The sequence below is a fragment of the Phoca vitulina genome, unplaced genomic scaffold (assembly GCF_004348235.1).
Source record: "Phoca vitulina isolate PV1807 unplaced genomic scaffold, GSC_HSeal_1.0 scaffold41, whole genome shotgun sequence".
Taxonomy (NCBI): Eukaryota; Metazoa; Chordata; class Mammalia; order Carnivora; family Phocidae; genus Phoca; species Phoca vitulina.
Window position 1 is genome coordinate 8546603 of NW_022589744.1, and position 25039 is coordinate 8571641.

The 25039-nt window shown below is 41.4% G+C and overlaps 1 long non-coding RNA gene across 1 annotated transcript in view; it reads left to right on the forward strand.

Moving 5' to 3' along the window:
* Window positions 1–10599: 10599 nt before the first annotated feature.
* The window catches only part of LOC116647870, a 95846-nt gene continuing 81406 nt past the window's right edge, over window positions 10600–25039 (forward strand). Inside the window, exon 1 of the long non-coding RNA XR_004302410.1 lies at window positions 10600–10692. This is a non-coding gene — a long non-coding RNA (uncharacterized LOC116647870). The remainder of the gene's footprint in view (window positions 10693–25039) is intronic.

Consider the following 25039-nt stretch of genomic DNA (forward strand, 5'->3'; position numbering starts at 1 on the left):
TTAAGAAAGTCTCCTTCCCAAATGGAACACTCTATGAGTTTCCCCCACTAAAAAGATCTCCTCTAAAACAAAGAGTCTGGAAGAGACCACTGATGATGACTGCCCCAGACTGGCAATGAGCAAGGCCTCACTCTTCTTATTCGGGACCAATTAATATTCATGTAGTCCCAACCTTGAAGGGATTTAGCCCCAGCATTTCATAAAACTGAAGCAATCCATCATCCAAAAGGACAAAGAGGCAAAATTTCTGAGCACTTTTCCTCAAACTCCATCAGAGAATATAAGCTCACGTTACTTCCCCTCCCCAATCCTTTCCTTCTTTATGAAGTGAGACTATTGTGGGCAACCGTGGTCTTGTAATGCATTTTTGGCGGGCCAAGGCAATACCATGGCTTCAGATACTCTCTTTAGTAGAAGTTGGCCAGTGTTCTATTGTTTGCATCTGGGACATGGCCAGTAGAGTTCGGACATCTGCCCACTGTGTTAGCTCCTTGGGCGCCAGTGGGCTGAAGCTCATTATTCCGCTGGGAATTATGCCTCTATTCCTTGAAAAAGGGAGTGACTCACCAACAGCCCTCTATCACATCTGACATTTGGAGGACGAAAATCCCTTTTGAGTTCCAAGCTCAGATGTGAGTGAGTTTCTTAGTCTGACCAAGCTGATCCATAAAGGAACTGCCTGACCAAGCTTGTGCTTGGTCATCTCACTGGAGTTGCTATTTAGTAGGAAATTTGGGAATCCCATTTCTAGACATGTTTAGGATTGTGCCAATCCAAATGGTCAGCCCCCTCTGGCTGCAAAACCAGAAGATAAAAACTGTTCTCTCCAACAGTTGCTACAAGAGGCAGTGGGGTAATGCTGGTGTGGTATAGGAAGTTGGCAGATTTCTCAGTCCTCTCAATAATTTTGCTCTTTTCCTGTCCCTTTTAGTCTTATTGCAACCAATTTCTAGCCCTTTGAGAATCTCAGTAAACATTCCTATTGTAGTTCCCTATTTTTGTCATTAGCTAATTATGGTACACTGGAAAAGTTAACCTAAGGCTTAATATCTATGCCTCAAAAGTAAGAGACGTATCAGTGTTTACCTTACAGGATGGCAAAGCTTAAAGTGCTTAGTACAAGAGCCTGGTACCTAGTAAGTGCTCAGTAAATGTTACAGCTAAAAAAGATGACGAAAGTGCTTAGAAACAGCTTTTAGCACAGTATTTAGCATGAAACAATGACTGGATAAGTGATGAGAAATATTAAAATTATTACATTATTATTTATTCTCAGCGTGAGAAGAATCCAGTTGGCTTTTTTTGTTCAGGTCCATTTACAGACTATTCCCCACTGGGGTCAACACATGGCTTTAGCCAGACCTAAAACTGAGGCTTGATCTTAAAATGCCATCATTCTCTGCTATTCTGAGACCTTGCTCCCTAGTACCTACCCAACATTTTAGTTCTTTAAGGGTTCCAACCTGGCCTTCATGGCTAACAATAGCCAATAACTTCCAGGAAAACAAAGAGCAGGATATTGAGGTCTTTTGGCCTTTGCAACAAAGAACAGCTGGATCCAATTCAAAGCCTTAACTGAAGAAAGAAAGAATAATGGACAGCCTTCCATTGGTCATGTGTCAGCCACTACAGGCTGTCTCTCCACCACCTGCAGGAACAGACTCAAATGGAGCATTTTTATTAAGGAAAATCTTCTACCAGATTATAAGCAATGACCCAGTGAAAAACCAACCTGGTAGGAAATTGGTGGACAATGCCATCCTAGGATGTTGCAGCAAGGAGTGGCCTTTGGAGTGAAGAGTTCTAGGTTCAAAGCTTGACTGCTCCTTTGGGCAGCTTTACTTACCCTTTTGAGCTTCAGTTTCCTCATTTTACATAAATGGGGGGATTATAATAATTACATAACACTTAAGTGAAAGGCTGCTCCAAGATTTAAATGAGATCCTGTATGCTACAGCACATGGCACAGCCTATAGTAAGTAGTAAGTGTTCAATATATGTCAACATGGATTAGTTCCCTTCCTTTTTTTCAAAGCTTTCCTGAACATGTCCTGAATACAGTGGTGGTAAATATACGGTGAATGCTCAGTTAATGGCACTTTCCTAAAAAGCAGTGAGGAATCCTGAGACCTATGCTCCTGGGAGTGATTCTCTAGTGCTGAGTGCCAGTGGGTACCTGGAAACCAGTTTCAGGTCTGAACTTCTGGAAGCCCATTGTTCCTCCATTTCAGCTTGCAAATTATTGCCATGGCCTGCTTATTATTACTTCAACTCCTCCTTCCTCTTCCACATTTCAATAGCTCGCTTGCCTGGCCTTGGGCGTCTCGGGGAAGCCTTTCCCACACCCTCTAGGGAGTCTGCAATATAGCGCAGATGCTCTCAAAGATTAGAAATACTTTTAAGTCTAGTCTAAAAAAATAGTCCTATCCTTTGTCTCAGGCCATTATTTCTACTCTTACCAATTTTGGAGGATGCAATTTCCCATTCTTCATTTATAATATTTTGCTCAGGGTATTTGTAGATTGTCAGCCTATATATCAAGTCTCCTGCTTGATTACACCATATAAATTCAGTTCTATTTATAAGCTAAAGCATGACTACTAGAATAGGAATTAAATACATTTCTAGTTTTGGAGGCAAACAAAACTCATTTTCTAATTCACTATCTCTCTGGATGAAACATTAGCCTCAATCTATAAATTAGAATTTTGGTGCTGTAGAAATCACCTCATTTTGGAGCGAAGAAAGGTAAAGAACTTGCTTCAAGTGATACTTTCTTGCTGATGGCAGAATCAGGACCTGCACATAGGTGGCCTGGTTCTCAGGTCAGGCGTCTTGTAGGGTTACTCAAAGTTTAAACTCCTCTGCATCCTATGTAAGTCCTTTGGTATATGGGCTCCTGCTGGGATCTCCTACTTTCCCTGCACTCTGCTCAGTTTATTGTCCATGGACTACTTCCCATTCTTTCCAACATGTCCAGGGGGCTTTTTCCCACTCTCAGGAGTGACCTGCCTCATCTGTCTACCTGGGAAATCAACTCATCCTTCAACTTTTCTTCTGCAACTCTCCCCAACATCCTCAGAAAAATTCATTTCTCCACCTGTGTGCTAACTGAATTTTGCATATGTCTCATTTGTAGAGGATATTGCATTGAATTATAGTTCTTTATCTTTGCCTCTCCACTTTGTGATTTGTTGCCTTTGTGAATTGTTGAAGCTTAGGAATTATACTTTATTCATCCATGTATCCACAGCTCTCCAAAGAGTTTCTGACACATAATCAGTCTTAATAACTGCCATCTTTTTGTTTTCATTTTGTTTTGTTTACAGGCAATTTTTGTGTTACTTGCTTTAGGTGAACAATAATGCACTTATATGGAATATAACTATTTTCTTCTGACCAACATCTAAATATGTCTGAACTTCTGTGGATATCTTGGATTTCTAGGAACTACAAGTACTAAAAATAGTAATAATAATTGGAAAACTTTGCCTGGAGAATTGAGTAACTTTGTACAAAGAAACTGAGAGAAGGTTCACAAAACCAGAGTACCAAATAGAATATCCAAGGCCTTCCACTTTATGTTTTAAGGTAGCTTAATTTGCTAATCTTAATAAAGTCCAGAATTTTCTACCTTCAACAAAAAGCAAAACAAACAAGCAAAAAACCACTTAAGATGATATATACACCAAAGTTTTTATATCAGAAGAGATTAAACTTAAATTGTAGCAAAATAAAAACTTGCTGTCTTGGAAAGTAGGTAAAACTCTAGTATACAAACTTCCAGTAACTTAAAATCAAGTCTTTTATCCCAAAATGGCAATGAAGTCTCTATAATTAAAATACCTCAATAGCACTTATAGTAGAATCTTTAAAAGTAATCTGAACTCTAAAGTATGTTCCCATCCTTGGGAGATATCATGGAATTTCTCAACTCTGTAAATTATTTAATATTTTCTATTCCATTCAGTTCTTCAGCAGAAATACATGGTATATGGGCTCCTGCTGAGATCTCCTACTTTCCCTGCACTCTGCTCAGTTTATTGAGCAAGTTGCTTAGAAGCTGTGAAACACTAATGTTGAATGACCAAGACTGCCCTCTAAATACTACCTCTATAGGCAAATTCTTACTTAAGAGACCCCGTGGGGAGTCAGCCTACCACCACCCCCCATAACCCTCTCCTGTTCCCTGGGACTAAAAGAGCTATGATTTTGGTGTATTCGGTTTCCAATGTAGCTTGCCCTGGGATTATACCAGATTGATATTCTGAGCCATGTTTGGTTATTCTTGGCACCAGACAACCACAGTCTCTACCAATCAGGTTATGAAGTGCTATAATGGGAAGTCATAATATATGTAACAAAGCTGAAAACCGAAAAAAGAAAAAAAAAGTTTTAATGCATGAAATACATATAATTCTACAGTAATAATGAAAGTAAGACAGGCTCAGGTATGTATTTTGTCTTAAGAACAGAGCACAAACACCATTCAAAACAAACTAGAAAGATAAAGCAGAACAGACCCCCTATAATAGGTTGAAAGCACCTAGAGTCAGAAGCTACGAAAGGCAAAATTTATTTGACAGAAATGCCGCTGTTTAGATTTCTTAAAGTTCTATGTGAACTTTTATCCTACCTTAGAGACTGAGAAGGGAGAGAAATATCAGCTCATGTATAGAATATCCCACAGATCATAGTAATGACTCTCTCAGCTGGAAACAGAAATAAAAGTCATATCGATGGTGTTAGTGTTAGATGATGCATGTGTGTTTGTCCAAATTCTATGAGAATTTCAAATGGCTTGATCCTGATCACCAACTCCTGGCCAGAAACACACTTTCATTCAAACACAACTAGTTTATTTTTTTTTCTTTTTTCTTCAGCATCTCCCCTAAACTTACCAAAAAGAAGTATTTTATTTTGGTTCTGTTCTCTCTTCTTCTCGCTATTTAGAATAATTATAAGTCACATAAATAATGACTCATTGGCTACTGGGCCCAGTGGAGAGTTGAAAGGACAAAACAAAGGGAATGTGTTAACATGACTCTTGGAAAGAGCACAGTTGAAATGCATGGTTTAGCATCTGACTGGAAACTGAATCTTAGCTCTTCACTTGACTTCTTTATGCCTCAGTGTAAGAGGAGAATTATAAAAATCAGTATTTCAGTTTATGGTAGTAGCTCTCTGCCTGACAGACAGTTGGCATAGACACATTATTTTGTATCCTATCACACATGTGTTTATAAATACATTATTTTTCTATTTTGTATGTACGTGCTTTTACATCCTTATACGTATATTTGCCATTATATACAATAGTTATTATATTTGATCTCCAATTATGCATCAAGCAATGAGATAGTGCAAATTAGGAAATAAGTAGAAAACAACATACAAATGAGGTTCTTCTTGTTCTGTAAGTTATAATTAGGGAGAGGGGGAATAATCAATCCAACAAAAAAATTCCAGAATAGTTGACAAGGCAGACCAGATTACCTCGGGGCAGTCCTGATATACGTGTATTGTCTCAGCATACTTATTAATAGCTCCCTCTTTCTAAAGAGTGTCCTGACTTGATCAATTAAATGTTCACACACTAATGGCCACAGTCCTAGGATAAACCTGTTGAGAAGAAAAATGTACTTAAGGACACCTGATCCAGGGAAAAGCTTCTCAGGGTTAGGTGGTGATGAGGGGACATAGCTGTGTAAAGAATGAGGTAGAAGCATAGTACAGACCACCAATTTCAGAAGGATAGAACAGTGAGTACAGAGATAAAAGCACAGGCGTCTATGAAGAATTGGAGAAAAATGAAAATACAAAGGGATCATGTAGTTCAAAGGTGAAAATTGCAAAGGACGACACTAGATAGATCAGTAGTTATCAGCTCATAAGGGTTCGGACAGTTTGGACCAATCTATTTTAAGAGCAACACAAAGGAAGAACGGTGTTGTTTACTTGAATGAGAGGATGTGCCATGAACTTGGGGAGTTGTGGGCACAGAAAATAAAGAGCCTGTTTTATTTGGAAGACCTTGGGGAACTGTTTATTTTACAACAAAGTAGTATCACTTTGTGGCCTCCTTCTTCCCGACGGCCGATGGGATCTGGCTAAGAACCCCACAGCATGCAGCATCCATTTCGCTGCTGAGTTTACATTTCAGCAGAACAATTCCAGAATGAATCATTGCATGCACAGGTTGTTGGTTATGCCCGGTTTGAAGCCCATTTTCAAAGCTCTTTTCTACTTTGTGTTCAAGGCTAAGTATGCAGAGATTTATGTGGAGATTTCTTATTCTTCTTGAAAAATATAAAATCTTTCACCAGAGTATTTTTCTCACGCAGTGAGGCAGTGCTGGGCCTCCTTGTTGTTATTCTCCATAAGACCTTTTCAACTTCTACTCAAATCTCTAGCATTTTTATCTAAGAAAGAAAGGGAGCAATTGAGAACAGAGAAATTAGCCTCTGACATGATCTAAAATGGGATAGGACGTGAATGCACCCCTTTAAAATCAGCAGAATGTGAGAGAGAAACCAGTAATTTAAGGGAACAAAACTGTGTGCCATCAAATAGGAAACTGATTTTAGGAGGATTCAATTTCTCCAAATCCCCTACTTCTAAGACCCAGCAGGGTCTGAGGAATGCGTAGTTGTCTAAAGGGATGACAGTAGCTCAACACTGAAATAAACCTGATTAAAGAATGATTTTGATCGAGCGTGCATTATATATCCAAGAAGGATATGGCACCAGTTTACAAAGAGGGGGTTTCATGAGGACAGGAATCTGGGAAATGAGTAAGTGGTAAACTCAAACGAGGCTCTCCCATTTATATGCTGTGTGGCCTTAGACAAGTGTCTTAAGTTCTCTGAGCCTCGGGTTCTTCATCTGTAAAATGGGGATAATAATAGTACCTACCTCAGAGAATTGTTATTAGGATGAAATGTGTATAAAGTACATACAGCAATCCCTGACACAGAATAAGTGCTTCTTAACAACAGTAATAACAAAAACCTACCAATAATTACTACTCTACTCTAAAATCTCTATAAATTTGAAGTCTCTGTTTCTATGAAATGATTTAGTCTCTATGTTCCTTCCACCTACTTCAAATCTTCCTAAAACCAAGAATTTTTAACACTTATAGCAAAAAATACCAATTCAAAATTTATAAACAAAAAATTCACACTATGCTTTTGAAATTTCTGAAGATACACCTACACATACACCAAGTCCCTTAGTGATGAGAATATCTGCCCCGGTGAAGATGGGAAGGCCAAGACATTATGGGGAGCTACACAGGGTCAGAGTTTATCTTTATATCTCTTTGTCTCAGTTTATAGAAAAAGAAAGGCCCCAGCTTCCAGACAGCCATGAAAACAAAATAAACAGGCATGTAAATGAGATGTGTTTTGGATGTGGGTTTGTATATATTGGCAGCAAGAGCAGTGAAACTTTGACTCTACTTTCTTGTTCTTTTTTCTGTCCCCCCTCAGTGCCAAAGGAGCTATTTTTAAAAGCATGGGTTTGTGTTTTTGATCATAATGTTATGGCAAAAGGGGAGATGACCTTTACGTTTAGTCAGTAGCTGTTATGCAATCAGCAAGTTCCGCATGGCAGCACTTCACGTTTGGTCACCACTAATTTGGGTATTCTATGGTTCTTTCACTTGCCCTCACAATTAAACAGAACTTACTAAGCCTAAACATGGTTAGGTAGTAATTTATTCCTTAATTCATTAAAAGAATATATATTCCTTCCCAAGGTCTACCCAAGCATCTTGCAAGGCCCAGTCTGGTATGGAATAATACACAGAGCTAAGTGAGTGTGCTAAATCTTTACTGATGCTTGCAGGTGTTAATCCAGCTCTGTGCACCACGACTGAGACAGAACGTAACAGCTGGAAGCATTTCAGGATAAAGAGATAACCTACAGAAGCACCCATGTGAGATACAATTCCACAGAAGACCTGGGCTTCAACTCAACAGGTGCACATCAACAAGAGCAGACTGGAATGCCATTATTCACACAGTGTCCTAACTCTCCAGCATTTCATTTCTTATTTTCGACCACTCCGTGGGGGTTAAATTCTGGGACAATTTTCCTAGAGTGAAGAATGATAATCTCTGGCAAACAACAACAACAAATGCTAACTTTGTATGTTTTACGCACTAATGTTTTTTCCTGGGGAGAAAGGGGGGAAAAAACCCTAAATTACTTCTGTGGCCTAATATTTTTTTCAGACCTTACCTGAGAAACCAATGAAAGCACTGTCTATATCATTCCAGAATTTTGACAGAAACCAGAAAAATTTAGTAAGTGTTCCAAATAGTTTTCTTTATACAGAATTGAACAACATGGAAAAACCTCACCATGCCACTAACTGAATTTCTCTATTTTCTTTGGATATTTGGTGATGGATGGTCTAAGACTGCCCATTAAAATACACTCACATAAAATATGCAGCAGGGAAAAAGAATATGTGCTCATGAAGATTTATCTAATCTTCATTGCTAGCTTTCTGTTGTAAAACAAACCTAACTTTTCAATTCCCAAATCTCTGCTCCCATGATGGTATTCTGCAGGGAGAATTGTATCTAACAAAATCGATATCAAATTAGATTTGATCCATCCAAAAAACCAAATAATATCTCTAAAGGAGAGGGTGGGGGAGATGGGATCTCATCCCTATACTCCCTATAGAAAGAGTAAAATTTAAATTGTGAAAATGAGTAATGTCTAAAATGTGTATCTCTTTATTTGCATCAACAAAAAGACTCACAGTTTTGAGACCTGTGTTAGAATAGTTCATACCAGCCTCTGAAATTAGCCACCTCTGCACATCAGTGCCTTAGCCCCACAAAGATTTATCTGTCACACAGGCAAAGTCCACTGTTGGTGGCCTTGGGCACCTCTCCCCCCAGTGGCTTATGGGTCGGGATGCCTCCCATCCTATGGCCTTGCCACCTTGGAGCCTTTCGCTTCTAGCTGCACAGATGGTAGAGAGAATGGGAGATCATGTGGAACAGTCTTGAAAAAAGCAACAGACATTCGAATTGATTTAAATGACACCTGACTGTCTAGGGGTTACGACCTCAGAGCCTCGCTGGCTTTAGCATTTTATCTACAAACAACCTGTTACACAATTCCTGGATCTTCATAAATCACATACACTCCTCTTAAAGGGTGAAGAAGCAGACAAGTGGACAGGCCAACACACAACGGCCACAGCCTGATTTACTGGTGAAGGGTAGTATAAATCACCCGTAGAAAACGCAACAGTCACACTGCTCACAAATGACACGGCAATCGCTCTTTAAATGTCTTCTGCCCACTCATCAAGCACCCAAGATGAATGAATATGCAGAGCTTTTAAATGGCCCTTCCCATCTGTTAAGAGCCGGGGCCTGCTAAAAACAAGACATCCGGCCCAAAATGGAGTTGGTTATGCTCGCCCAGAACAGGACTCTTGAACCAGGCCAGCGAGAACCGCCCGACGCACTCCTGCCCCCCCCCCCCCCCCCCGGGCACCCCTGCAATGACCAACCCGCCTTCCGCCTGGCCTCACAGCCCTGTTTCCTCTCCCTTCCGCCTCAAAATCTTCGCTTCCATACAGCGCCTTTCGGCACCGGCCTGCGCGCTGCCCGATGCCAATCGATTCTGCTCAAAGCAACACTTAGGATTTTAACACGCCTCAGTTTATCTGTTAACAGTTCTGGGGTCAGAAGAGGGGCTGAAAGAGACGCCCCACAAACACCCCCCACACACACACGCACACACCCGCCCCGGGAGGACCGAGCAGCAAGGCCTAGTACCTGCCCAACTGTTGAACCCGAGGCTCCGTCGCCGCCTCTCGAGGTGGTGAGTCCCTCTCAGGATCCTGGCTTCGCAGTTTTTACGTTCACGAGCTTTCCGGCTTCACTTGAGCGTTTCTCTCTCCAGACTGGGTCTGGAAACTGCTGGAATCGGACTGGGTCCAGTCTGACTAATAAGGGCGGCATCAGACCGGATCCCACGGCTGACTGGGTCGACGTCAGCTAGGTCTCACGTCAGACCGGGTCTCACGTCAGACTGGATCCTACGTCACACTGGGTCCCACCTCAAACCGGTTCCCACCTCAAACCGGTCCCCACGTCAGACTGGTTCCGACGTCAGATCGGGTCCCACATCAGACTGGGTCCCACGTCAAATGGTCGGACATCACCCTGGGTCGTACAAACGGGACTAGATTTGGGGTCAGACCGTGTCCAACATAGAAACCGGACTAGATTCAAGATGGACTGGATCCAGGGTCAGACTGGGTCCGACTTAAGCTGGACTGGGTCCAGTGGGAGGCCTCAGGTGAATAAAATCGTGTTTCCAGGCTGCGCAAGTAAATTAACCTAAACAAAGTTAATCTTGAATTACTGTGGCCACAGTGGAGAACTCTGAACCTCTTAGATAAGCTTATCCATTTATGAAGTGCTCTGGAGAAAAGAGGGTCTCAGCCAAGCACTAACTAGAAAGGGTAAAAGGGAAATTGTTTGTCCGCCTCTGCAGTTTCTGGTGACCAGGATGACATCTGCTGGGACATTCCACTGAGTCCAGAGCCTGCAGCCTGGGATCCTGGGAAAACTGGCTGGAGCCGGCAGAGGGTGACAGTCCTTTAAAGTCAGCTCTCCCAAATCTCTGTGGCGCCTGGTCCAAGAGAGGAAGGTAAAATTTCACCTTGTCTCTTCTTTTCTAAGTTCAGGATGGCCGGGAAAAAAACATTTGTAAGAATTAGATCTTTGAATGTGACTGGTGAATTTGCTTTTACGGAACCCATTTGTTGCGGATCCTTTTTCTCCCACGGATAGCTATGGTCTTCCTGTTTGTCTCACTTGTGTGTCCTGAGAACTTGGCTTGGCAACTGTCAAGTTGGAGAGTCCCCAAAATATGGTCAGACAGAAATGTGAGTTGTACTCCAGGTGCAGATAGGGTCCTACGAGCCATTGCCAGGTCTCAGGAGAATTTCTTTCTTTTGGTTATTTTTGGGAGTGGCTCTGGACTTCAGGAACATAGTATCTTCTGCACTGTCTTTGGGGATGGCTCTTGTGTTTATGGAGTTGTTTAATAGTGCCAGCAATATTTACTGTTTGTCCTGCTGAAACCTGACAAAATATTTGAATTTTTTTTTTTTTTTTTTTTTGTAGTTGCTCTATGGTCAGAAGTTGGCCAAACTGGAAGCTGATATTCAGAGCCTGATAGGGATTTTTTTTTTTTTTAGGCCTCCTTCTCTAAGCTAGAATGAAACTATGTAATGGGGGTGAATTATAGGGGTGAGAGGGTATAATAAAAATTCTGAAGCCTTTGCAGAAGAATTTACCAAAACATTCCAAAGACACACAGCTCTAAATATAAAATATAGGAATCTTTTGATTTCCATCTTCTCCCTGCTATAGAGAAGCAAATTGAAAATCATGTAGTTGGGGAGGGTGCCTGGGTGGCTCAGTCCGTTAAGCTTCGGACTCTTGGTTTCGGCTCAGGTCATGCATGATTCAGGGTCAGGGGATTGAGCCTCCTGCATTGGCCTCCATGCTCAGCAGGGAGTCTGCTTGAGACGGTCTCTCTCCCTCTCCTTCTGCCCCTCCCCCCTGCTCGCAGGTGCACGCTCTCTACAAATAAACCTTTAAAAAAAGAAAAGAATGGAGTTGGACGGGTGGGTCAGCACCTTACATTTACAATATGTTTGATCTTATCTATTTTTTAGTTGCACACTTCCTACTTTTGCCCCCTTTTTAAATTTTTTATTAATTAATATTTATAGAATAAATAATTTATAGAGAATAATTATTTATTCTCTAACCTCTGAGCCCATTCTCCGCCTACCAGTTCACCACAAGCAAGCACACACACAAACACTGAATTCCAGTCCTCTGGGAAGGAGACACCAAGATGCTACCAGAAGAGCAGGAGGTTTATTGAATGAAAGACAAAGGAGAGATGAAGCAGGGAAGAGCGTTGTCAGGCAGCTCTGACACCTAGAAACAGAGCCTCAGGCTACTATGCAGATCTAAGATCTCAGCCAGCCAATGGAGAATCATAGAGCAAAGACAATTGGGCAGAAAAGGCCCAAACAGAGCCCCCTGCTGTGCTCAGTCCTTGGCTGGATGCCTCCCAGGAGGCAGGGCTTCCTGTAAATGCTAGGATAGATCCCAATCACGTACGTATACATGTGATGCTTACCAAATTTTGTTTGACAAAATTTACTTACTTTACATTTTAAAAGTATTCAGTTTGGCTTTTGTACCATTTACATACATACACACATACATATGTGTATACGTATTTACATAAAATTGAATAAGAATTTACTGGGTTCCTACTCTCTTCTTTAGACTATGTGTTTTTTCCATCAATTTCATTTACCTCTAATATCTCTAGAGTAAATCTAAGTAGTTTTATCAAAAGTGTACACAAATTGTTCATATTTTCTTTATTTTCACATCTGAGAAAGTCTTTCTGTTGCTTTTGCTCATGAATGACAACATGGCATAGTATGGAATCTTTGAATCTTGCCTTTTACCACTCCAAACTGTAGGAATTCCAAATTTATCTCTTAATGTTAAGTAATACTAAAGAGAAAGGGCTTACTTTTGTTCCTTTGTACATAACCTAAGTTTTCTGCTTGAATGTGTAGAGAAATTTTTTTAAGTCCTTGAAATACAAACATTTTGTCAGTGTACATTTATGTGTGAGCCCTATTCTTTTTAGTATGTTTTTCAGATTAATCTTACCTGGAAATATGAGTCATTATTTAGAGATTTGGACCTCCATTTTAAAGCAGGAAATATTTCTTTTATATCTCCAATAATCCAATAATCATTTCTGTACTCATTATTTAGTTCTTTTGCCCAGATGCAAAAGCACTGGGGCTATTAACATTTTTATCTGAAAATAGACTGGACATAATACCCTTATGCTTCTCAATGTCAGTTTAAAAGTCCTAAGAGCTATTTTGCTAGTCATACTACTAAGCCCCACTTTTATAGCATCATCTTGAAATTTGTCACCCCATTCCTTTACTTCTGTTTCTTGCCCAGTGTCAAGTACTCCTCTGGGAAGCAAAAAGAGGTCTCTTAATCATCTGTAGTTTATTAAGTGTCTAATAGACTATAGGAGAAAGCCAGTGCTCTGTTTTCCCAGCATTTCAGCTGAGTACCAGAATTTGGGGCCAAATTACAGCAAACCCTTTTCTAATAGAAAAAAAAGAAGAAAAGAAAAGAAACCTCAGGAGTTCTATCATGTCCTAAACAAAGCGAACAAACTTGGGTGTTTAGGGTCTTATCCAAAAAACTTTGTCACTATAAACCAAGTGCAACTCAATGTATCTCAAAAAAGATGAAGGGCTAAGTCAATGTGGCTATAATTTGAACTTAACAGTTCTAGGGAGTCTCCCTGTTTCTAACCTGAGATTTAGACCACTAAACTACCTCCCCTAGTGGATTTGTTTGCTTTTTTTATTTCGTTGGTTAAAAAATGAGTCACTATAACCCAAACACTGCAAGAATCTGCTTTTAAAAGAGCATTAAAACTGCTTGATTGATTCGGTGGGATCTTGGAAACTCTGTTTTGTTCTCTGAAAATTATGAAGGCCTTTATTCAGTTCTGGACAATCAATGGAGGACGTTACAAAGGCAGTCTCATCTTCAACTTATCATCCTGAAAACCCTCACCCCTGCTCCTCATCCCTTCCTAAACGGCCCCCTCCAATTGCTCCTAAAAGACACCTAAAAAGACTGAACAACCAGGGCTTCACAAACAACATACCTAATCAGGGCAGAACACAATGGGACTAATACTTTGTGTATTGAGGCTAGCACTCACTCACTTATTCACTTACACCGAGCATTTGTTGAGTGCCTAGTATGTTTATTCACTACACCAAATGCTCACAATACAAAGATGAACAAGACTGAGGCCCCAGAGGACAATCTAAATATTCTATGATCATAATTACGATAAAGAGGAGGAAGAAGGAAGCAGAAGGAGAAGGGAGGTAGTGTTATCCCCATTTTACAGATGACAGAACTGAGGCATGGAGAGGTAAAGGAACATACCCAAGCATACAATGTTTGCAGTTAGCAGGACCAAAATTCTAAGGCTTGAGTTGGCCTTCAGCGTACACAATCATAACCTCCGTGCTCTACTATCTCAATAGGAGACTGAACAAACAAATCAGAAAAGGAATTCATTGTAACTGCATTTGCCTCTTGCCTCTTGGGGGAAGGGTCTGGTGCTCTAAATGACTTTGTTTTATGGTTTATAAGAAATCACTGTTTTGCATTTCACCCGCTAAACAAATCATCCTGCATTCATGGACTGGCAGGCAAAGAAATATCCAAAAAAGAAGATACCAGAAAACTTGTCTAATTCATGAATTGGGTCCTTCTTATTAAATTGAACAATTCCAGGGGTCCCTGGATGGCTCAGTAGGTTAAGTGTCTGCCTTCAGCTCTGGTCATGATCCCAGGGTCTTGGAATGGAGCCCTGCATCTGGCTCCGAGCTCAGCAGGGAACCTGTTTCTCCCTCTCCTGCTGCCGCTCCCCGACTTGTGTGCTCTCTCTCTCTCTCTGTGTCAAATAAATAAAATATTTAGAAAAAAAATTTAAAAGTAAATAAATTGAACAATTCCAAAAATACATTTTTGAACACCAGCTACATACGAGGCACCACACTAATGGTACATGGACGAGGAGGTCATTGTTTCTTGAACTAGACTGTAAACGCCTTACGTGCAGGAACCAAAACACACAAAAATATGACACAATAAGTAGAAAGATAAAGTATGTATAGCGAGTTAAGTGAGAAGACATACTTGTTCCAAGCTGGGCATTCAGAGAAGTCTCATGGAGGAAACAATTGAAGTAATCTTTAAGGATCAATAAGAATGAAGGCAAATAAATAAAAGACTCATTTTTTAAAATAATTTAATTAAGTTTAAAAAGTGAAAAGGTCAAAAATTGAAATGAAACTTAAGGCAGAAAGAACAGTCACCCAGACACCATCAGGCACGAATTTTGCTCCCCTCTGAAGGGAAATGTGTCCCCCTGCAAAGAACAGGATTACATACAGAACAGCTGAGATGGATCTAGATGGTAAATCTAGTTAGACAATAAATGTTTAAGCTTAAAGTGAGCTAGGCCCTAGGCACACTCAGATGACTAGAGTGTGAAGCCAGCTCTTAAGGAAAACCGTGTTATAGTAGGAGTCACTCACTAATTAAATAGAATTTATTTGATGACTTAAACTATCTTTCCCTAACTTGGGAGAATGCCTCTCTTTATTTTCATGCTGTGGTTTCAATTTAATGTGTTTAAACTGTATGTTAAAATATGCCTGATACCTTGCTTCCTGTGTTCTACCCGACAACCAACAGAAAATGTGATCCCATTGCTCAGTTGGACATTGTAAATCCATCTACCAGATATCTTTCCATATCTGTTTCAACATCTTTTAAGGGCAAGTAACATGTTGCTGACGTTTTATTGAATTTTCGATTTACCTTACCTCCTTCATCTATCAACATTAAGTATCATTAATTGCATAAGTGGCTTAGTTTGGGAATGATTGGGAATGATTAGTTAAGGCTATATTGATCACAGTCTTGTTTCAAGATGCTCACAGATCTCCTACTGGGCAGCAAGAGGAGCAATTCTCCACCCTGTTTATTTTCTGGCTAATAGTTTCACATCACTGCAGTGTCTTTCCAACTCTTTTACAACAAGTCCAACGTTCTTTGGGAAGCACATCGTCAGAGTCAGGAAATGAGCAGAGTGTGATGGGATGGTCAAGAAATTGCATCTCTGTTCACGTCTGCCTCTGTTAGAACAGCTTCCTTTTATCTTTTTAAAATTCTGCTGACCAAAAAACACAAATTCAAAACTGTGGTCCTAGCCTTTCACTTTAGAATGCTATTTTAAGTATTTAAATTCGATTTACGTTGGTATGCCTGGGTCTTCAGTTTATCTCTGCCTGACGTGACTTTTTTCATTCTAATACATTTTATATCCAGTTCTTTATGTTTAGTGGTTGCAGAGAAATGCTCCACTGCATAAAAACAAAGGAACTAATTTAAGAAAGAAAACATTAAGGTAAACCGGGGTGTCAGCCTGAGCTCTGTTGTACCCAGGACTTCTTAATGTGTTGGTCAAAATATATACCATTTTGGGGCACCTGGTGGCTCAGTCGTTAAGCGTCTGCCTTCGGCTCAGGTCATGATCCCAGGGTCCTGGGATCGAGCCCCGCATCAGGCTCCCTGCTCTGCTAGGAGCCTGCTTCTCCCTCTCCCACTCCCCCTGCTTGTGTTCCCTCTCTCACTGTGTCTCTCTCTGTCAAATAAATAAATAAAATCTTAAAAAAAAAAAAAATACATATATATATACATATATATATATATATATATATATGTATATATATACCATTTTTAAACATGCAGTGGTCCATTATACTGACCATTATGTTATGCTGGGTAGTTCCCTAAACATTTTGTTATTTTATTTAAGAATAAGCCCTGAACAGGGATCAAAGTAGGATTTGTGTTACTTGACCATAACCATGGAAAGTCTTGCAGGCTGAATGACGAGGTAGGACACATACCGGATAAAAGTATATCCTGTAGTGGCCTGAATACTCAAAAGAGAACAAATGGCCCCTGACACAGACCCTGCAAACTGATTGCTCTAGAACGACAGTAAGTGGCAAAAACACATTATGATCTCTGATCTCCTAAAAACTTCGCCTGATCACTGAAATTGTGCTAACAAGAAAATATTCCCAAGAAAATGATCTATTTCCAGACTTCAAAGGCTCTCTGTGATTTTTACTTAAGAGTGAGCAGTAATGGAGGACAGATTGGAGGGAGGACTCAAGAGCCTGCACTTGAGAGGCTACCAGGAAGGGAAGTCAGAAACCCGAGTCAGGCCCTCAAAGCCTTGCTGACTCTTCCCACAGTTGCTGTCCTGCCTAATACAACACACTGCACTGGCCCCAGGGAAAATGGGAATGCCTCTCCTGGCCCCGTGGCCTCCTCAATCACAACCTGCCACAGAATTTTGAGATTATAAAGCCCACCAATTGGGGCGCGTGGGTGGCTCAGTCGGTTAAGAGTCTGCCTTCGGCTCAGGTCGTGATCCCAGAGTCCTGGGATCAAGCGCGGGATCTGGCTCCCGGCTCAGCGGGGCGTCTCTTCCCTCTGCCCCTCACCCAGCTTGTGCTCTCTCGCTCTTGCTCTCTCTCAAATAAATAAATAAAATCTTCAAAAAAATAAAATAAAAATAAAGCCCACCAATTGCAGCATTTTTACAACTTCTGAACTCAATTTTGTCTGATTCACCGTTAAGAACACCCTTTTTTCCTACAACATTAAAGAAAAACCTCTCAACTATAAAAAATCAAGCCAATCTCCAATGGCTCTGATTTTAGGAAGGATTAAAGGTGAGATGTCTCGGGGTGAAAAGGGGTGCCTACTATTGACTTCCCACCCAGCCTCTTGGTGAAGAGGTTACAAAGACAGACCTAATTCCAAATCTGATGGGGGGGTGGGACAGGATCTTTTATGTTTCCGAGTATCAACAGCACCAGAAACTATTCAGACGAAGTAAAGACAGTGCTACGAATAAAGTTGCGTTCCCTGTCAGGGTTGTAAAATACATGGAAAGACCTTCATTGGGATATGCAGTGCCTGGATCCCAGGAGCAGAGCAAGGAAGTAACAGGCACTGAGGTTTCTTTCCGGAAAACTGGACACCAGTGATCCCGAGATAGGAGACCCTCTGATATTTTATTTTCAGAACAAGACAGAACCCAACTGCGGCTCCCTAAGGAGCCCTACTTCCCAGCACTGGGTCTGCATAAGGAGCCCTGGCATTTCCTCTTTCGCAGAGAGTGCAGCCAGCTCAACAATCAAGCTGTGATGGGGAGCTGAGCGCGGTAGTTAATTAAGGCTGCATCTTTTATTCTCCAGGGCAATTCAGCACAGCTTGAATGCGCCCCAGAGCCAGTCTGTGGTGGGAATGTCTCCCTAGGCAGTGGGAGAATCCAGTCTCATCAGCATGACAATAGCCCCCAGGATGCACTTGGACTGATGTAATGGCCAGAGTTAGGGAGGGGGGTTGAAAGCCTTGTAGCAGAAGCCTGGAGCGTTTGCAGCTGACTGGGGCTATTTCAGTGCACGAAATTCCTTCCCTCTTTCTTTATTCCTTTTATAAGAGATGTTTGCTAATTGGTAGAGCTCAGAAAACAATATACCATTAAGAATCCCTTTCCTTCCTCCCACCTCCCCCACTCCCACTTTTAAAAAGTCCCCGAGTTCTTGCTTCACTGGAAATCTCAACTTTTGTTCTGTGGTTTGCATGAAGTCTTCATTTTTCTTTCTCTCAAACATGGAACTTATAAACAACGATTTACTGAGAGACCCTGCAACCAATTCTTCTGTATTAGGGTTTCCCTAACGCGCTCGCGCTCCCTGCCTTGTAGAATCTTGGCTGTGGTCCTGCTACAGCTCATACGTTTTCCTTGTACCTGATACATTGATACAAAACATTTTGGAAAAGTGAGTCATGGAAAGTTAGTCTGATTTTGTATTTTTTTTCCTTTAATTTTTCTTTTTTTTTTTTTAAATCACGAGATCCTATTTAAAGCCGGAGTAGTTGAATCATTTAAGTTGACAGGGTAACGGTCAAAATGGAGGCAGTGTGAGGAAGTGCCAGTTGAGCTTTGGCTTTGCCACCAACTCAGAAGTGACCCAGGCAAGACACTGTCCTCCCCTCCTGCTTGTGTCTCAATCTGCTCATCTGTCCAAGGGGAGGGAGGAACTCAGTGTTTTCTAAGGCCCCTCCTGAGCTAGGCACTTAATGACTGATTGTCACATTTTCTTAATTGACATGGGACATAAGTTCTGATGTGCCAGAAAATTTGCAATGTGTTAATTCTCTAGGAGAACAAGATGTCCATATTCTATCTAGAGCTTTTATATTAATGCTCTTCGTCATTCTGCATGATGTTTCCAAAAGAAGCAGACCACAAAAGATAGTGTGCATGGAATCTGACTCACTTGAGAGGCTGGCAGCTGATGAACAGACATAAGAGCAGCATTGCTTTAGGAGAATGTTCTTTACTTTCCAGAGCATACAGAATCCTGACAAGGGGTCAGCTCTGCAGCCTGGTCTCCCATTTTCTACTCTGTTCCCCTTATCCAGCATTTGTAGGACCACTGGAGCGATTTAAACATGTCTCTTAAGCATTTCCCAAAGTCTCAAATAGTTTTTTTTAAAGTGGTCTAGTGGTCTGGATTTATTACTGGAATCACAGCCTGTCTCTCCAGCTTCCTTCTTCATGCTGTCATCAAATCATGTGAGTTGATGAGCATTTGAAAGATGGCACCATCTTCCCCCAGGACAAATTTCATTTTTGTAGAGACTGTGGTCATCAAGAGATCTGGAGGACTGGCGGGTGGCTCTTCAAAGAGTCTGTGAGCTCCCTGAAATTGTATACACTTTGAATGTGTATACGTGTGCATATTACTGGGGAGCTTGTCCAGGACTTTCATTCAACTAACAAAGGTGGTAACGGTCATTGTCTTAAGGTAAACAATCTGAAGATTGAAACTTGGAGGAGTGGCATGGATTGTGAAGGTAGAGAGACTCCAGGTCTGTCTGAATGATTATCTCTTCTTTTGGCTATTAAACACTGTGACATCACTCTAGATGTTCCTATAAAATTCCTGCTAATAATCTGTGGAATTGACTTCAGTTCCTCATCTTACTACTTTCTGAGATTTAGCAAAAGAAACAGTAATGAACTCTCAGAAGCTATGGAAATGTACAGTCCGTTAAATAAAACGTAACACCCAGGTTGCAAAAAAGCCACCTGGGCACTGTCACTAAATAATTTCAGTTACGGGGTTATTTCAGGTGAACCAAGACTTTGACTTTACTGTTCCCATCTTCTCCCAAAGCAGCAAAATTCCAGTGGATCCCCAGTCTCCCTCAGCCAAAACCCTGGTCACTTGTTCGAAAAGTATCCAGTTGAAAAGCCTCTTTGAACTTGGTAGGGGTCCATTTTATTATCATTATTATAAAACTTTCGAGAAGAATGTGGCTTGCTTGATATTTTTCTCAGGCCCACGTCTGAAGTTAAGTAAAGGGATACAATACCAGTGTCTTTTTAAAGGTGCCAGATTTATCATCAGCATTCATCTTGGCACGGAAACACACACACACACAGGCACATGCAGTTGCACACTCGTACATCCAGACAGCCACAGTGGTCTTCTCAAAAGGGAAAGAGCCTGTCCCTGTAGTTTAGACTGTTTGCAGCTGGGAGCATAATATGGTAAAATGAAGACTGCATATCCCCCCTCAGCCTCTCAAGCAGCCAAAGAAATCTTTGTCCAGCCCAGGTGTTCGCTGTGTCCTCTTCACTGACATCCTGTCTTGAATTATTCAGGCTCATTCATTATGTATCCCACACAGACACAATTAAATCCTTAACTTTCCCCTCAAGAGAGCGGCAGAGCACCCAGGGACTGGGGGACAGTAGTGCTCCTCCCGGTGCAGAGCCGCCTGGTGGAGCTCATGGGAAGGGGAATGGTTTGCCAAGAGGCTCCGGGCTGGGGGCCTCTCTGCTCTGGAAGTCAAGACCCCACCGCCCTGCCACATTATTTGACCGCAAAAGCAGCTCCCATGGAGATTTCCAGGGAAGGGGAGCTGAGGAAGTACTAAGCGATTCGAATTTAGTTTAGGGGTCTGCATAAATTCCCTGAGGCACTTCAAACCCGCAGACAGACATTTTATTTTTGTGATGAGCGGGCATTTGGTTCCATTAGGTAGGAAGTGAATGAACTCCAGATCTCCACCAAAGATCCTTGGCTTGGGGGGCGGGGGGGGGGGGGGCATGTGGAGGGAGTTGGCAGTCTCAGGCTTGTATCTTCTGGAGACCAGCAGTGAGATGATAACTAAGGACTTTTTAACTCAAAAAAGTATGCTTTTATGCTACTGTTCCTTCTCAGGATCTCGGACAGTAACAAGTGGTTTATAGGAAAAGAGCTATTGCCAAGATGGTTCAGAGCATCTCTAGGAAATGAAATGATGAAATTATAGCCAAGCTAGGTGTGTGTTGGGGATAAGAGGTGAGAGAGGGAATCTTCCTTCCCTTTGTGCATCCCCTTGTCCTGATTCCTTACCACTGGAGGCCTAGAACGTTATGCTGAAGGGTTTGACCAGCTCTATATGTAATTGTTCACCCCTGCTGGGAACTGACCAAAGGCAATTTGGTGGCAGTTTATAGATTCTTTGTGGTAGGTAGTGGTAGGTACCAAGAACTTCAAAGTGGGAGAGTTTTAATTATTTTCCCCCTAAACTCACTAACCAGTTATAATCAAACTAGCTGTCAAACCCAATTTGTCACACACACACACACACACACACACATACACGCATACACGTGCACAGATATTAATGTACACAATTATTAGCAAGTAGCACAAAAAAAGCTCAGAGGACCTGTTCTTTGAGCTTGAGAACATCTCAGTGTTCTATCCTTTAAGAGGATCTGGATCCACCTTCTAAAAAAGGTTTACTCAAGATAGACATGACAATGGTCCACGTCAGAACTCAGTTATCCTTATGGTTGGTCTTTCTCAACTGAGGCAATTTTGCCCCCACCCCCCAAGGGACCTATATCAATGTCCAGGGACATTTTGGGGTTGACAAAACAGAAGGGGTGGAAGGAAGGTTTCTACTGGCATCTAGTGAGAAGAAACCAAGGATGCTGAGGTTGAGAACCCCTGCTCAAACCCAATGATGACATAAGGCCATTAATCCTTGGTTGTCAACCCCGATGTAAAGCTAGTGCCTTTGCTGGATTCCTGTGCCCTCTTACCACAAAGGTGCAGAGGTCTTTAAAATATTTGAGCCAAGTCACATCTCTCAAATGCTCTAAGTCAATGTCCCTTCCAAATATCCCTTACGCTGGTTAATAAACTACTAATTTACAGACAGGTCGGTAATTAGCTAAAGTCTGGCGTTGAGCAGAGATTTGATGACAAACATGCTTTTAATATCCACATCCAGAGTTTGTTTTTCTGATATATTCCCAGCAACCACACCGTAAGTGGGTCTCTGATGACAATGAGAGTGATACGTAGGATGTAAGTTTATCAGGCATGTAACACACAATGTCAAAACCTATGCTAAAATATTCTAGAGCACATTACAGACTCTCATGGTTGTCTCTCAGTATGCGTGTGCTGAATGACCAGACGAATCAAGACTCAAGCTCAGATAATTTTTTAACGTCGTGTTTATAGTTGCACTGCTAGTTAGAGGGTAAGCAGAGACAAATTCAGGCCAACCTGCCTACCCTAAGGAGAGTCCTGAAGGCATCTCCTTGAATGCAAATAAGACGCAGTAAATCCCTAAAAGTAATTTATTGTTAGAATATAAATTTGGATTCACTTTTTGTTTATACTTCAATGATCTTAAAGTCCTTTCCCTGAAAATTATGAGCACCTATCAACTGTTAGATTCACATGCACGAATGAAATCTCCAACTAAAATAAAAGACTCATTTTACATAGTAATTTCGGTAACTTTTCCCTTCAAATTTCTACAAAAACTGCTAAGTGACTGTGCATGGAGTTTATGTTCCATGGCCCTCATTCTTTAGTTTTTTATCCTTAATAGAGATGCCAAGAAATGATGGCATTTTCAGCAAAGAAACAGAGGAAGGATATAAGCGAAGAACTCTTAAAAATACACAAGCTTTATTATGTCAGCATCGGTATGAAGAAAAGGAGGAGAAAATGTTCTGTTATTTGGGTGGAAAAGTGGTGAATCAGAATGATCAAGGGGGCATTTTTCCAGATGCCTTTCAGGACAAGTTGCAGCTTCATAGGTCCAGGGTTGGGAACTTCCAGGAGTGGGCTATAGGATTCCAAGTATCCTGATGGTATTACCTAGGGTTACGATAGCATTTGATCTTATCAAAATGGGATACTTGTGAGAGGGGGCATATAAATATGCTGAGACAACAGTAAAACAGGCAAACTGGGGCTCTTGATCACTCTGCAACCCCAATTCTGAATCCACAGTTCTTGAAGGTATGTGAGTGATAGCTCCTTGACAATAAAGACAAACTCCCCAAACAAAGGGCTGAGGCTGAATCAGAGAACTGCAGGGAGCCATATGGAGAAGGGGAACAGGACCTGGGACATTGTCAGGCAGGCTGCTCATGTCCCACGTTTGCCTTGGACTGCCTTAAATGCGTCAGGGTGAAGGGACAGCACATCAGGGAGGTGGAAGATAAATACCTGATGTGGTTTCACTCTCCAGCCCCATCCTTAGCTACTTTCATTCTCTGCCTCTGATCAATTACAGTAATTCACAAAGAAAGGCCTTGCTAGTTGTGAAGACAGAAGGGAGATAGATCCATTGTTAAAAAAACAACTTTTGCAACTGAGGCTTACAAGAGTCACCATAAATTAGGGCGCCTGGCTGGCTCAGTCGTTGGGCGTCTGCCTTCGGCTCGGGTCGTGATCCCGGGGTCCTGGGATCGAGGCCTACATCGGGCTCCCTGCTTGTTGGGAAGCCTGCTTCTCCCTCTCCCATTCTCCCTGCTTGTGTTCCCTCTCTCGCTGTTAAAAAAATAAACAAAAAATCTTAAAAAAAAAAAAAAAAAAGAGTCACAATAAATTAAATGCCATCAAAGCAGGACTTCATAGAACTTGGGAGGGAACTGTGTTGGAATCAGCCACGGAGTCGTACAGGGAAGACGCAAATTAATTTTGAGTGGCACCACCCTGCAGTGGTCTTACACACCTGGTTCTAATCCTGCCTCTGCCATGTCACCAGCTATGTGAATTAGATAGGAGAGTATACACTCCATGAGGTCAGGGGGTTGTGCATATGTCATTTAGGAAGGTATCCCTTGTGCCTAGAACAGTACCTGGCGGAACACAGGTGCATAATTAAAAAAGCTGTTAGAGGAACAATCGGGTAAGTCACCTCCATGCTTCAGTGTCTGCATCTATATAATGAATTATTCAGAGGAGTAAGTGGGTTAGTACATATAAAGGTCTTAGAATGTTGCCCAAAATATGCACAAAAATGGTAAGCTGTCATTATTTATTATCAATGCAGTGTATGAGAGGAGGAATTCATGTCACTCTCTCTCAAAGTGGTGTTCTGAGTTCAGGATACAAGATTTTTTTTTTCATTGAAAGTAGTCAAATCCACAGACATGTCCAGATAAATAATTTTACTGGAAAGCAGAAGCGAGAATAAAGAATTCTTAAGATTTCAAGCACTTGTTAGAGACATGAGAGTTTATTTGCAAGAGTTAGATGAATCCAAATCACGAGACATAATTTGGAGGAAGACTGTCTAAATGTCTAAGCTGAAAGGATGGTGGCTTTCTTGGAGGCCAAGCTTGGGGCTCCGTAGAACCTGCCTGATTTAAAACATTATCTTGACCTCATATTCTTGGCAAAACTCCTTTTCAAAGTCGGTATACATAGAAACACCCAAAACGAGCTCAGGACACCTGTTAGCTATGAGTGGAGGCACTTAATGTAACTGGCATAGATTCTCCCTCTCGGTCCACATTCTGGTCAGGCAAAATCAAACATTTAGCTTTCACTTTTGCATGACATATCATCCTACACACACCTCTCAACACGTGTCCATTAGCCGTAAATGGTCCCAAATGTGGGCCTTTCTGAAGTGATAACAGCAGAGCTATTAAAACAGTGACAGATCCTAAAAATATCTACTACGCCATCCCCTCCTTCCATTGCTCCCTCCCACTCTGTTTCCTACCATCTTGAATAACTTAACTTCTCTCATTTGCTGGTAAATTAAGACTCATTGATCTTGGCTTATTTACCTTGCTTATCAAATAAAGAGTAAATGTGCTGGTAAACCAAATAGCAACTAGAAAAAAGATAAATGATTAAAGGGGTGTTAATCATATTTTATGACTCTTCTTTTCCAAAATAGTGCTCATGGAGATCAGAACCTAA